The sequence below is a fragment of the Rhipicephalus sanguineus genome, chromosome 6 (assembly GCF_013339695.2).
Source record: "Rhipicephalus sanguineus isolate Rsan-2018 chromosome 6, BIME_Rsan_1.4, whole genome shotgun sequence".
NCBI classification, from domain to species: Eukaryota; Metazoa; Arthropoda; class Arachnida; order Ixodida; family Ixodidae; genus Rhipicephalus; species Rhipicephalus sanguineus.
Window position 1 is genome coordinate 100,998,414 of NC_051181.1, and position 6,957 is coordinate 101,005,370.

Consider the following 6,957-nt stretch of genomic DNA (forward strand, 5'->3'; position numbering starts at 1 on the left):
GGCGCAAGCATAAGTGCCCACGCGCAGATAAGCTTTTGTATCTGACTTCTTTTCCAGAGTGGCCCGCCCATTATGTTGATAGTCGGTGTTTGCGTGGTTACATTTTCTTCTATTGCGTCGTGTTGGGACGTCTTGTCTTGGTTTTGACGAATACTTTTCTAAATTAGATGATGACAGAGGAAGCGTTTCCTTCGACAAATATTGGGTGAACTATCATTATGTTTCGATGGTCTAATGGAAATCACCCGCAATATAGCTGTCGCAGAATATTTTCGGAGCCTGCAACTTGAAAGCTTGGAAGATGTCTGGCACAGGCCGGAAAACGACCTTGTCGTATTTCTCGCCCGTTGTTCGCACAAGTGCATAATATTTTAGAATACCGAGACATCGGGTTACAGTACACCAGGTACACTGAATTTTGTGACAGTAGCGCCGATCCTGCACATCGTGATCATTGGAAATGTTTGGTAGGTTTCTCGTTCCATTAAGCGGACTGTCACTTTCTTGAAGTATTAATTTCAAATTAGAAAAAGGTCCACATAATGCGTTAAGCAAGCAAATTACAAGGGCGTCTGTAAAAGCAGTTTAATTATGTACTTTACGTTACGCTATTTCCCGACTGCATTTTGTTGACGTAGTGGGGTAGAGCGCCATCAAAAAATTAAGTTCGGGTGTTCCTGTGGTAAAACCGCGATGTTATTACGACGCACGCTGTAGAGGGGGACCCTCGGAAACTTTTGACCGCCTAAAAATCTCTAAAGTGGAGCTCAGTTTAGGTACAAGGGTATTTTTCTTTTTGTATTTCGCTCTCATCGAAACACAGCACCGTGACTAAGCACTAATGCCGCGTCTTCGAGCTTAGCGGTGCAACAGCTTAGCAGCTATACCATTACGGCGACGAGGAATTGCGTACTATGAGAGAGACTACTGTAGTACGATTTAACGTGTTAACCGTGAATTCGTATTAGAGTGATAGAATTCCAAGTCACCTCCATGCCACTTGCAGTGGCACGAGACGTCTTCGCACCACCATTCGATGTTTGGCCTTCCAATGTAGATTCTGTAGCACGCGGCTTCGCATCCAGTAGGGGTGCATACTGAAAATGGAGCAAACGCCTGAATAAACGAATCAGTCAAGAAATAAAAGTTACTGAAGCGTGTAAAACCCCCCTTTTCTATCAAGAAAAGTTAGAACGCTCTGTTCCGCCTTATTATCTTGCATGCAGAATAAAATTTTGTAAAACAAACAAACAAGTGACATGAAATTTAAGGTACAACTTCATTACTGCAACATCATTATTCATATTATACATTGATTAGTAAAGGTTGGCTAAAAGATCCACGAATGAAAATTTCTTCTGGCGTATGAAAAATGCTACTTTATCGCTACGTGTGAGTTGTCTCGTGCTTTAGGGGAGTAGTGGCCGAAAATTTTCGAAGGCGGGATAACTAGAGATGGACTCGCGCGTGAACACACGCCACATCTACAAAATATCAGCCGCCAATATAGCATAAAAGATATTTAGAACCTATTTTTAAGTGTGTGCCGCGCAAACGAGTACGAAACGCATCGCCTCGCGACATCCACCACATCAACGTATTTTTGACTCAAACGACCAGTAACAGTCTACGTCAAGATCTTGTGTTTGCTGTCGTGCTTCGGCGTGTGCTCTCTGCCACAGTTGTCAGCGGTTTGATTTTAGTAGCACGTGCACCGAGTGACGCCTTCGTTTCTCTGTCAAGCACTTCCGGTGCAACACTTACTCCCGGTTTTCCGATTATACAGAAAAAATCTCGTAAAAAATAGAACTGGTATGACATAGATGGATCTGGTTAGTGTGAAGCGTTATGTTCGATGCATATGATATCGGAGCATCAGTTTATCGAGATAACGGCGAATTACCTGCCAGTATAACTAAGGAAAACCAACTGAATGCCTTTATTGAAAGAGCTGACAGTATTAGTTTGAGCAGCTGAGATTGTTGTGGCCCCTGGCGGCACCGATCTCAACCACACACTTCTTTCTATGTGGCCTGTGAGATTCGCTTCGGCAGCGGGAGGAAACATAGTTAACCCAAGGAATACACCAGGACAAACGAATACCGATGTACGAGTGCGACTGCTAGACACCTAGGTCACAAATTAGCATCACCGACAATTTTTAGAGCAGAACTCCTATGCGCCCTTTCCTGCGTTGATCGTCGGCGTGCCTCGTCCGTCGTAACCGATAGAAAGAGCACGGCGAAAGGTGAAAGCGAACGCGGAGCAGGGACAGGATGGCGAAAGCGTGAAGAGGACAGGAGAAAGCCACATTAGACTACGAGCGTAGAGCGTGGAGAGTATGGAATAAGGGTAAGGAGGACTTTGCAGTTCTTACCACTTACAAGGAGGCCATTGCCGCCACCGCCAAGGGTCGAGCAAGATAAAAACAAGCGTACAGATGCGGTCAAGTGTCGCATTAGGGAGTATCGAAATGTCGGTGATTTTTCTTTTGCTGCATAATACCTGGTATTCCGGACTGCCTAAGCGCGTCACGTACCACGCAGTTTTAATTGAGAGCCAATTAAAATATATGCATTGTAACAAGACGCTGTGTCGCACTCATAGATGTACCTAAAATATACAATACTTACAGCATTCTAATTTGCTATGAAAGGAAACTGCATTAATCGGTCATTACGGTACCCGTATTTCGTGATATGAGTTAACCCGCGTTCGACAATGAAATAAGCGCGCAATTTCATGAGATCCCTTAGTGTGGAGGGCGAAATTTTTTTCCGCATTCATACCACTTTGTAATTTCAATAAAAAATTAATTGATTCAAGCGAAAATTTTCGCAAGCTCGGCAACCTAAAAGTCCCGAAAAATATCCATTACTGGCGTTTTTTGTTGATGCACAAAAAAGAAATAGACGTTCCGCATGCTCCATCCGACTGACGACAGGCAATTTGACAGCGGCATGTTTTCTATCAGGACTGCGCAAGTCAATACGAAAGTATTGCTGTGTTACAATTGCTTATCAGTTACATTCACTTGAATGTCCGCTGAGACGCAATCGACTGTCATAGAAAATCTCTAGAAGAAGTATGTATGCCGAATGGCCCGGACGATGTACTGTCGAAGAAAGATAAAATAACTCTTACGTTTGTTCCAAGTGCAGATGCAGGCGCCCTCGGCACATTTATACTGTAGGCCGTCCTCAGTTCCGTGCTTGTCTTCACAAGTGTCCTTGCACTTGTCCTGACGGCAACCTGAGTGGGGAAAATTAGCGCGATAGATTCGGCATGGTGCAATTTCAAGTTTCAAATTAAGTTTAATGTTTAAAAAAAATTCACGAGCCTTTACCCTATCGAGACACCCCGTATCGAGTGTTCAACAAAATGTCAACTAACGTTTTTATTTGAAAGAAGGCATTCACCATTTCTCACATATTTGGTTCATTTCTGAAGGGGATTGGACGTCAGGTTTTGAGAAACATATCGATACTGATTTCCATAGTGACTGAAATCTGGACGCTTATTCTGAAATAGGGTATTTTTGTTCCACGGTTATGTTTTAATACATGCCGATCGCATGGGGTGCCTCATGAAAGGAATGCTTGAGACCAATCACGTCTGTGTAGCTCATGAGCATACTTATTAAGAAAAAAAATGCGGGACGACGACAGTCATGCGCGGGCCGGACGGCATGCGGCCCCCGAGCCGTATGTTCGAGACCTCTGCCATACAGAAAGAGGTCCCACAGTTGGCAACTGCAGCGGGACCTCTTGTTATTACGAGTGGATGCATAAATATATCAAATTGAAAAAGTGGCAAATACAAATGAAATAAAATCGTTATACAGTGTCTAAGGACAACACGTCGACATAATGAACAAACACACCAAAGAAAAGATGTACCCTACAAGGCAACAATTTAAGCTTTTTAGTTCTCGATGATAAGATGATAATGTAAGCGAGTTTTTTTACATGAACCGGGAAAGTATTTCGATGTTTTTACACTAGCAAAACCAACGATAAATTTGCCGTAGTTGCTTCGCAACTACGGCATATTTACTGTTGAATCGAATTCTAATTTTTGCTTGAAAACAGCAGAGAAAATAAGAAAGAAAACATCTTTTTGCCTTTTTTTTCCGACGCCATAAGCGCGCAGCAAATTATTTATCTTAGGTATAAATATGGTGCCTGCATTTTTACGATCTCCATAAACCTGTAACACTGTAGACAACGGCGATCGCAAACTACAGATTTGAGACGACTTAGGCCGTTGAGAGAACTGTGAATTAATGATGTCCACATCAAGCACACCGAACTATCTGACACGAAGAGTTTCAGAGAGGCATCTGAAGTTTCTTTCAGCCCGTTAACATGTCGTTATTAAAGCTGTCATGCTGTCATCTCCGTCTATCCATCTATACATCCATCCACGTGCCATCCATCCATCCAGCCATCCATTAATATTCTTCACCTATGCATTCAAAAAGAGTACCATTGTTCCTATGTGGCACTCAATTACCTAACTTCACTTGTGGACTGCTGACACATCCATTCCATAATATCGCCACTAACAATTTAATTAGATGAAAAAAAAACGCGACGTTATAGCAGCTGGCCCTCAACCATTTCCTTCTTGCTTATACTTACTGTCTCGATGGTAGCAGCGGCAGATGCCTTTTTCTTCGCACTTCCCGTAGACGTCCCGGTCGTTCCACGTTTCAGACTCCTTTGCACAAGTGGCGTTGCACGATCTTATGTTGCAAGCCTCGGTTCGGCTAGAAGTTAGAATTAAAAAAAATGATTGTCGAGCCCTGGTTCGCTGGAATCGTTCATAACGCGAGATTAAAGCGCGTCCTTATGGAAGTAATTGAGACATTGCTAGACGTTAAGAAATGCCATTTGCACAGTGTGTATGCTAGAAAGCCGACCTGGCGGCCTTTGACGTGCGCGCGCTCACGTTGGCGCGTTGTGGTACAACTACTACCTCACGGCGAAGGTGGCGGCGTATAATCGAGGCACACGCCAACAAGAACGCGAAGGGACGAAGCGCTGTAAGAAATTAAGCGCAGCGCTTCCTCCTGTTTCGTCATTTTTTGCTCGTCTGCATCGACCGTGCGCTGCCACTTTCTCCACGAATCAATACCGACATGACCCACTCTTACGTCATTTCCAACTCATCATCTCGATGACTCACACTGATGACCCTCATTAACCAATCGCGGCTGCTAAAGTAATTGAGGATGAGCTTTTTACGCGAAACTGAGAAACTCCGCCGGGGTTGCCAGAGTACGATCATACTTAGGCAACCTAAGTATGAGTCTAAGTATGAGCATACTTAGGCGAACCCGCTGCTTAAGCACGAATGCTTAAGCAGTTAAGCATTGGGTCACTTGTTCATCTCAGTCACTTTTTATTCTTAAACTGCTCAGCGCAAAAACTTGACACAGTACACGTAGAAAACACGAGGACGTGTCAACTTTTTGCGCTGAGCAGTTTAATAGTGGAATACCAGCTAGCCCAATCCCATACTTTGCCCACCCTGTCCCCACGTGTAGGGTAGCAAACCGGTTGTCCTATACTGGTTAACCTCCCTGCCTTTCCTTCTCTACTATTTCTTCTCTCTCTCTTGATTCGCTGGTTACGTTCAAACGACGCGAAGTGTGCGCGGAGGCGAGTAAGTGGCAGAATGTTTCCGCGCACAAGTTGTGTGTATCGTAGCCAAAGCAGCACGTGCTTGTTTAACCTCCCTGAACCTTCTCTCTCCCTCTCTCTCTCTGTGACTCTTAGAGTGTAAGGGGAACAGAGCCATGAGGCCTACTACCTGTTTCCTAATTCTTCTTTCAAAGTACGAGTACTACAGGAGGGTTTCCACTCGGGCTTCTTGGTAATTCATCTGAATGTAGACTGCGGCGCTCAAAGACTGTTGCTTGGCCTGTCTATCCGGGTTCCTTGTTGCATCCCTGTTTTTCGTGCTTAACAGTCTACATTCATGCGAGCAGTTAGACGTCTAATTGGCGTACTTGGCTAATTGGCTTCAGACGTCGCGAGAATTTAAGCACGGTACGAGCGTATTGATGCTTGGTACTAAGTAGATCACCGTGCTTGTACTGCGACAGGAGATGGCTCGTGCAGTTGCTTGCAGTAAAGACGCACATATTAAACTTTGTTATGGTCCGATGCAATAGGTATCTGGTAAATTTCGAAAAATAAGGACTTTAACGATCGCTTCATCATTACAGGCACGTCGGTAATCGCTCTGAGGGCCTGTGACAAGAGACGCCGCATGCTAGTATGCATAATTATTGAACATGCACAAGACACCGGAATTGCGCCACACCTTCATATTTGATACACTTAGCTGCAGAACAGCCATTTCGCCGAAATACAATCTGTATGGTTTCTTGCGTAACATTGCTATTGCTGTACTGTGGCAAAGCCCAACATAGGAACTCAAATGTTGGGCAACACGCCAGATTCACCGCATTCAGTGTAGTAGTGCTGGCCTGATAAATAGCGCCAGCATAGGTTAAGCACATGCTTCGAGTTGCCCCTGGTGCTTCAATTGTACCCCGAAACTCTGATAAGGTGACCATTGACGTTAGGCGCTCGGGAAGACAGTGCAGACGAAGCAAGTGACCATCTCGGCTCGCGCAGCCTACGCACCTTCTGCAGATTATCTGCAAGGTAGGTCGCTGGGCGCGAAGGAGGAGAGCGGCCGCATCAAGTCGTTATCGTTGAAACTGCTACCTTGGTGCCATAGATATTCTATAGACTGGTAATAAAGTCGATTAATTCAACCCAAGCGACTAAAGATCGTATAGTTCTTCTCGCACACGCAGCGCACGGGAGACGAGCTGCGACATGATCTTATTTCGCTTTTTTCTGCAGGACATGACGTTGGGGCCAAGTACACGATCCCTGTAGGGAGTTAGTCCCTACAAGTCCGTATAGTCATTTTAAG

General features: G+C 44.6%; 1 long non-coding RNA gene across 1 annotated transcript; it reads right to left on the bottom strand.

Annotated features, from left to right (window-relative positions):
- Positions 1 to 992: 992 nt before the first annotated feature.
- LOC119397987 (uncharacterized) lies at positions 993 to 4,770 on the bottom strand. The gene is made up of 3 exons (XR_007416423.1): positions 4,644 to 4,770; positions 3,145 to 3,252; positions 993 to 1,097 (listed from the first exon to the last, which is right to left on the bottom strand). It is a non-coding gene; the product is annotated as an uncharacterized LOC119397987 (long non-coding RNA).
- Positions 4,771 to 6,957: the final 2,187 nt, after the last annotated feature.